Source organism: Ochotona princeps, chromosome 18 (assembly GCF_030435755.1).
Source record: "Ochotona princeps isolate mOchPri1 chromosome 18, mOchPri1.hap1, whole genome shotgun sequence".
Classification (NCBI taxonomy): Eukaryota; Metazoa; Chordata; class Mammalia; order Lagomorpha; family Ochotonidae; genus Ochotona; species Ochotona princeps.
In genome coordinates, this window is record NC_080849.1 from 49294193 (window position 1) to 49302218 (window position 8026).

Consider the following 8026-nt stretch of genomic DNA (forward strand, 5'->3'; position numbering starts at 1 on the left):
TCCAGTCTGCCCCCCCCCCCAATCTGGATTCTCGCTGGTAGGTGATGGGACCTGACCCTACTCAGTCTGTTCCCATCCCTGGCTCATGCAAACCAGTAGCTGTAAGAGCCTAGGTCAGCATGACCTGTGCTCCAGTCTGATTTCTGTTCCTGCTGGTGAGCTAAGGCTTGCTAAGCCCTGCTTGGTCCGTCCCCTTCCATAACCAACCCACACATTAACCAACAGTTGAAGCTACTTTGTCCAACATGCCTGACCTCCAAGCCTGGACCATGTGATCATCAGAGAGAGTTGTGACCCAGTAGGGGAGTTTCCCAAGTTCCCCCACTTGACCCACTCCCAGACCCAGATCTCATACATGCCAATGGGTGTTAGGCCAGTACCTGGCATAGTCTGCCGTTCCATCTTGACTTGTATGAGTTCGTGAACGTTACAGCCCAGTCTGCTCCACACCCTGTTTTAGAATGCACATGCGGGTGCTGCTGCCTTGACCTGCCCAGACTGTTAAAAGTCCTTGTACCCGTGAGTGATGGCAGGTTCTATGGTCACACCTAGTTCAGCCCATCACTACCCCAACTCTTGTGCTAAGCAGTGGGACTTGTATTTCTACAGGGTTGGGCCCACACATCCCCCACAGAATCTACCCCTGGACCTGGTTCTTTTGCATGTTGGTTAGTGTCATGGTCCTGCCTAATGTAACCCTTCCCCTGTTCTGACATTCTGTCAGGTACTAGGATCTAGTCCTGCCAAACAGGCCCCTGTCCCTAGCTTTCACATGGACTGGCATGTAGTGGTCAGCATTGGTCGGTGATAACAAGTCCTACACGGGACTCACATGTAGACTGGTGTGTCAATCTGACTCATACAGATGGTCTGGCCTCTCCCCTCCAAACCACCAGGTCTGAGTCCCTTCGTTTACCTTCAGGTAAAGTGACCCTATTATTGGGAGTCTGTCAGGATTGCTTCCTCACCAACATGCACAGTGACCTCATTCATGGACATACTGAGGCAGCAATTCAACACCCCCAAAGACCCCAGAGCTCGCTTCCTGGCAGCTAGCATGCCAGTTGACCCCAGGCTCTGCCCGCTGGCCGCCCAAAGCCTAGGACTAACTCACCATGTGGCAGTGGTGGCTGTGGTCAGGGCCCCAAGCATTGAGTCTGACCTGGCTTGGGTACTTCCAGCAGCTGCCAGGCTGTTGGAAGCTCTCTCCTCCCAGGCTTCGAGGTTGAACTCCACTGGGTCCCTCCCACCACACGACGGTGGTGGCTGATGGAGCCAGGGCCCACCTTTGTTCCCAAGAGATCCCCTCTCAGTGTACTCTCACGTTAGGTTTCTTAAGGGGCTGAACTGCTAAGAAACTAGACCACTGCATCAGTTCCTGACCTCAGGGAAAATCACAGAGTCATGTAGTCAGACCCTGGAATCCTGGTTGCAGAACTAGGCCACCTCAGTTGCTAACTCCAAGAATGGAGAGCATACCCAGAAGACAGCCCGCTCATCTAAACCAACAGAGAACTTCAAGTACTTCTTCAATGAATAGACACAAAGGCAGATTGAACAACACTCCAAGCCAGGCTCCACAATCTAGATGTGTTGACACATCGAGTGGACATGGACAGCCAACAGGCCATACAAAGAATTTCTCATCTCTGGTGCAATGAAGCTGACAGCTTTTAGAGCAATCAAGGCAACTCAAGTCACACCCTCACAGCATTTTTCCCCATAGGGGTTCTGTAAGGTGGCATTAAGCGACTTTGCATCATGAGCTCTGATGTGTGATAGTGAGGAGTTGCACACTTTCTCCCCACTTCCTGCCCCATCCCAACCCTTTCCATCCAAATTGGAGGCCTACAAAAGTCTGCATCCCCCCCCACCTTTGTAGTAAGTATTATAATAAAATTTTAAAAAGAAAAAAGCATTATAAAAATTTAAAAAGAACTGAGGGACTATGTGAATCTCTTATTTATTCATAATTTTCCAAAGATGTATTACTTTTATTATACAGAGAGAAGGAGAGGCAGAGAGGAAGATCTTCCATCCACTGGTTCACACCCCAAATGACCACAGCAGCCGGAGCTGAGCTCATCGCTCATCATGAGCCAGGAGCCTCCTGTGAGTATCCCACATGAGTTCAAGGTCCCAAGGACTTGGGCCACCATCTGTGCTTCCCCAGGCCATAAGCAGGGTACTGGACCAGAAGTGGAGCAAGCTGATTCTTTTTCATTTCTTCAGCAATATATTTGGTCATTCAGTATCATGTTACTTCATGTTGTGAATTTTCTATTTTTTTCTTCCTGTTGTTGATTTTGTTTTATGGCTTTTCATTCAAGGGGATGTATAGTAACTGTGTCATAGAGACTATCATATCCAGATGTGAAGAGACAATGCAGGTGCATGTCTACTTTCAAATCAAAGATGCACTTCCTTTTTTTTTTTAAGATGCACTTTCAATGCAAACTGCTGAATAAATCTTAACAATAGGATGCTGGACTCTCTTCCATTGTCCATGCCCACTATGTCAGGATATGCTTAAATAGCCGAACGATGGACTTATAACTGATCATGCAGAACTATACTATTGCAATGACGTAGGGGAATCAGGAGCATCTTGGTCTGCGGATGGAGTTCCGCACGGCTGTGTTCTCCAGGATGTCTGTGGGATCCTGAGACTGAGATGCCGTTGTCAGGTGGCTTGAGTGAGCCTTGTCTGGAGACTCTTGGGAAAACTGCTTTCAAGCCCCTTGTTCTTGTTAACAAGATACATTCTCTTGCAATTATCAGGCTAAAGTCACCGTGCAAGCCTGGCTGTCATGCAGTGGCTCCCTGCTCTTAAAGTTCAGCTGCAGCCACACAGGGCACCTGGCTACCCGCCACCAGCAGAGCGGCCAGCACAGGGGGACCAGGTGGACTGCTCGCTCCTGATCACAAGATGGGGCCTGACTGAAGGGAGTGGTCAGTGAGGGCTTGTTTAAGATGTAAATAATGAATGCTGGTGACTTCCAGTGGGTGAGCCAATGCACCTACAGATGACCAAGAGAGGGGGCTGGTCTGCTGACAGTCCTGAAGGGTTTCCCCCAGCCAATCCACTGCACCTTGCAATAAGCATTAGGAGCCGGGACTTGCAAGAAGGCCTGACTGGGCTGCCGTACCTGTGGATACACAGGAGAGTTGAGCCTGATAGCCAGCCAGTTGAGGGCACTTGGAGGATCTTCATGGGTAAAACCGTTATACCTGCAGGTGTCTATGAATATTGGGGCTTGACGGGAGCCAGTCACATTTCCCACCAGCCCTCACAAGAGCTGGCACTGGAAGTGGGCCTGGGAGGGGTTCTTGGGGTCTCCCAAGTTAGGCTACAGCACCCACCAATACACACCCAAGAGCCAGGGCTGGTGGTAGGCCAAGCCACTGCACCTGTCAGTGCATGCAAGAACCAGGTGTGGGAACTGGAATAATAGGGGTACGTGGGGGCCTCCCTAACAAGTCCACTACATCTACTCGGGCAGGGAGTAGTCTGAGCCAGGTTACTGCACCAGCTGGGATGCATGGGAACCACATCATCAAATCTGAGAATCAGCACACTTAAGGGTTCTTGGGGGTCATCCCAACAGAGCAGCACCACCCAGTTATCAGGAACATCACACAGACATGTGGTCAGGCCTCATAACACGTGTTGCAGCATTGGCCACCTCCATTGCTGACTGTCAGACAAGGATAAACAAAGTGCCCAGATCCACAAAAAAGACAAACAGCCAGCACCTCTAAATCAACACAAGACCTCAAAAACCTCATCAAAAGGTGGAAACGGGGCAAACTGAACAACACTACAGGCCAGACTCTGGCAAGTGTCTAAGGTCACGGACATACTGAAACAGACATGGACAGCCAACAGGTATTGGAATAATTGCTTACCTCCACGACAAAGCCCACAGCATCTCAGAACAAAGGAAACTGTGCAAGTAACCTCAGGACATCATTTACCTCATCAGGGACCCTGGAATGACATTGATGGACACTCTCTGTCCCCTGATACTGATGTGATCTGGCATCAAGGAATGGCACATTTCTCCCTCCTACCCCTGTGGTCACAGGAGGGAGGGAGCAGTTCTCCTCTCACCCCCACTGTCTCTTTCCATTCTACTCAGTGGTCCTCATGGTTCTACAACCCCCTCAACTTTGTAACAGATATTGAAAATAAATAAATAAATCTTTAAAAAAAGAAGAAAAACGTTACCTTGCAGCCATGCCACAAGGCCCCCTCCATCTCCGGGCAATGAATGATACACATCCGTCTTGTCCATTCAGTTTCTGACTTCTGCCATCTGTGCATGCAGCAAAGATTTGAGGGGCTCCTGGGAGGTCACTATCTTTTTTTTCCCCATTTATTTGATTTCGTTTTATGACACAGTTTCACAAGCTCTGGGATTCCCCCATCCCTTCCTCACACCCTCCCCTCATGGTGGATTCCTCCACATTGTTGCAGTAGTACAGTTCAAATCCAGTCATGGTTCTTTCATTGTAAGCATGTACCACGTATAGAGTCCAGCATCTTATTGTCCAAATAAATTCAACAGTTTCCTTGGGAGACCATCCCTGGTCTGAAAGTGGAGCTGGCAGAATATCATCCCGTCCAATGAAAAACCATAACATAACATCAACAACAATTTACCACATTATGGAGTTAATTGACACGATATTGAGTGACCAATTTGTTAGAATTGTGACTACTTCATTGACATTGCAATTTTAGTTTATACACAACCGGCTGCTATATGCCTTAAAATGGTAACAGGGTACTATTCAGCTGTCTTGTATATATTTTCATTTTTATATTTAGCTGTTTGTAGTATTGAAGCATGATTTTTACTGAACTTGCCGATTTCTAGGATAGTCCAGTCCGGGTTATAACTCTAACTAGGCATATGTTAGCAATTGAGGCACAAAACAGTTTTAGGAGGAGTGTGCAGAGAAACCTTCTATACCCTAGTGAGGAGTAAATAATTTTTGTGTCCTACCTACTAAGGTATATGTGAGTCCAAACTGTCTGTTTCCTGTCTAGTTCTAAGCTTTCCTTATTGATCTCTGTCTATCTAATCTAATTTTAATTTTTTTTGGGGGGTGCACCAGAGCAACCCTGCTGGTTGTTGCAGGAGAGGGTGAGGATCCAAGGCTGGAACTAAGTAAGGACCAGAGAAAGCTCCCCTCCCGAGTCCCGAAGGGCGTTTACTGTTCTTCTGTTCCTGAGGACCACTCAGGGCTCCCAGCCATTGTTCCGATGACATCAGATCCTGGAGGTCACTATCTTAAGGTCAACTGATTGAGGGTCCCAGTTAATACTTTCAGATAAAAGAAGTGACAGAACAGTATTTTCACAGGCCTGACACAGCCAAAAGATGATACAAGTGCCTGGGCTGTGGGGATCAGCTTCTAATTTTGCTTAATACGTGTGTGTGTGTGTGTGTGTGTGTGTGTGTGTACAAATATATATAACTACATTTTTAAACTAAGGTCCTATTCCCATAGAAATTACGATCTAACCACCATCATCTGCTGCTTTCTTCTTCTTTTTTTCTCCATTTGGTAACATAAGCAATAAAAGGAGAAAAATCCAACTCTATAAGTAATGTCTCCCAAAGAGATAGATCCAAGTACGCATCATACATGCTAAGCTGGGTTAAGAGTCATGTGTCTTTTCTGATTGAGAATCAAGGCAAGCACATGGAAGAAAGTCTGGTAAAATGGAGTTCTGCGAGAAAGAAAGCTGTGTTGTGAATATGGGGAAAGATGGTACAATTCCAAGCCATTAGTAGGGTATAAGGACACTTCAAAAAAGAAAAATGGAACTAGAAGATAAATTTTTTGTGCAAAAAAATGTTGAAAAATCCATGCAGAGTTTCTCCAAAACTGTGAACCTTTTAAAGACTCCATGGATTAAAAAAAATTTTTTTGTTAAAAATTTATTTATTTGAAAGGCAGAAAAAGAGCAAGGGAGAGACAAATAGATTCCCTCTGTTTGTCACTCCTGGACCAGGCTGAAGTCTGGTGGTTGGAACTCCATTTGGGTAGAGCAACTGGGACGTGAACCAACACTCTGACATAGGGTCCTGTATCACAGGCAGTAGTTTAACCTACTGCTCTACAACCCTGGCCCCAAAATAGTTGACTCTCCAGGTAGCAGTGGGGCACACCAAGTTGAGCTGTCTTTCAAGACACAAAGGTTCTGGCTGCTCCACTTCTGATCCAGCTCCCTGCTAATGTGCCTTGGAAGCCAGTAGATGGATCAAGTACTTGGGCCCTTGCCATGCACGTGGGAGAATAGGATGTATTTCCAGACTCCTTGTGTCTGCCTGGCCCAGTCCCAACTCTTGCAGCCATTTTGGGACTGAACTAGCAGATGGAAGGTTTCTTCCCTCTTCTTTGAAAAAAAAAAAATCGCATTCTCATAAAAGATATTAGAGTAGTGCTTTAGTGCTTTAAGCTGAGTTGGATGGAAAATGGAGCAGCCAAGAAACAAACCAGTGCCCATAGGGAATGCTGGCATAGGCAGGCAGAGGATTAGCTTGTGGACCAACCTGCAACCTATATTTTCATTTTCTTTTAAATGTAGAAAGCGACAAAGAACTTCCAAATACTGGCTCATTTCCACAGCATTTCCAAATGTCCACAGCAGGCAGGACTAGTAAGACTGAATGAGGCCACCAGACTGAAATCTGTGTTACCCACGTGGATGGCAAAAACCCAAGGGCTTGAGCCATCACCTGCTGCTTCCCAAGGTGGGCATTGGCAGGAAGGGAGAAGAGAAGTGGGACAGCCAGAGCTTGAACCAGGCACTCCTATTTGGGATTGAAGGATTGACTTTACCACTGCACCAAACAGCTGTCCTCACTTGGGTAATTTTTACTAGCTGGAAGCCTGTGTCTGTGCTCAAGTAAAAATACACATTTTGAAATACATAATTCCAAACCTTTATGATTCTCTTACTTGTATTTTAGAGTAACCTTTTAGGAAGAAGCACTTATTTGTCATAAATAATTATCAAGATCGTATTTTAGGGCCCGGCGGCGTGGCCTAGTAGCTAAAGTCCTCACCTTGAAAGCCCTGGGATCCCATATGGCACCGGTTCTAATCCCGGCAGCCCCACTTCCCATCCAGCTCCCTGCTTGTGGCCTGGGAAAGCAGTCGAGGACGGCCCAATGCATTGGGACCCTGCACCCGCGTGGGAGACCTGGAAGAGGTTCCAGGTTCCCGGCTTCGGATCGGCGCAGCACCGGCCGTTGTGCTCACTTGGGGAGTGAATCATCGGATGGAAGATCTTCCTCTCTGTCTCTCCTTCTCTCTGTATGTCCGGCTTTCCAATAATAATAAATAAATCTTTTAAAAAAAAAGATCGTATTTTAAAGATTTATTTATTTATTTATTTGAAGGGTAAAGTTATAGAAGCAGTGAGACAGGAAGTCTTCCATCTGATGCTTCACTCCTCAAATGGTTGCAATGGCTAGAACTGGGTCAGTTCAAACCAGGAGCCAGGAGCTTCCTCCAGGCCTACTATGTGGTGCTAGAGGTCCAAGCACTTGGCTCATCCTCCACTGCTTTCCCAGGTGCATTAGCAGGGAGCTGGTTTAGAAGTGGAAGAGCCAGGATTTGAACTGGCACCCCATGGGATGCCGGCAGTGCAGCTGGTGGCTTTACCTGCCATGCCACAGCAGCAGTCCCCAAAGTCTTAAACCTTCACTCCAACATTGTCTTTCTTGTCCTAAATCCAGGGATGGATGTTTGACACAGGACTGCATTCCATATCAGAGTACCTGCCTGGAGTCCCAGCTCTGCTCCAGATTCCAACTTTCTGCTAACACACACCCTGGGAGGCAGTGCATGATGGCCCAAGTACTTGGGTTCTTGTCACCCACATGGGAGAGACCTAGGTTGAGTTCCAGTTTCCTGGCTGCAGCCTGTGTCTGCTGTAGGCATTGGTCTAATCTATGATTTAAGTGGTGACATCATCCTAAAGTCCATGTCCAATGGTCCAGAA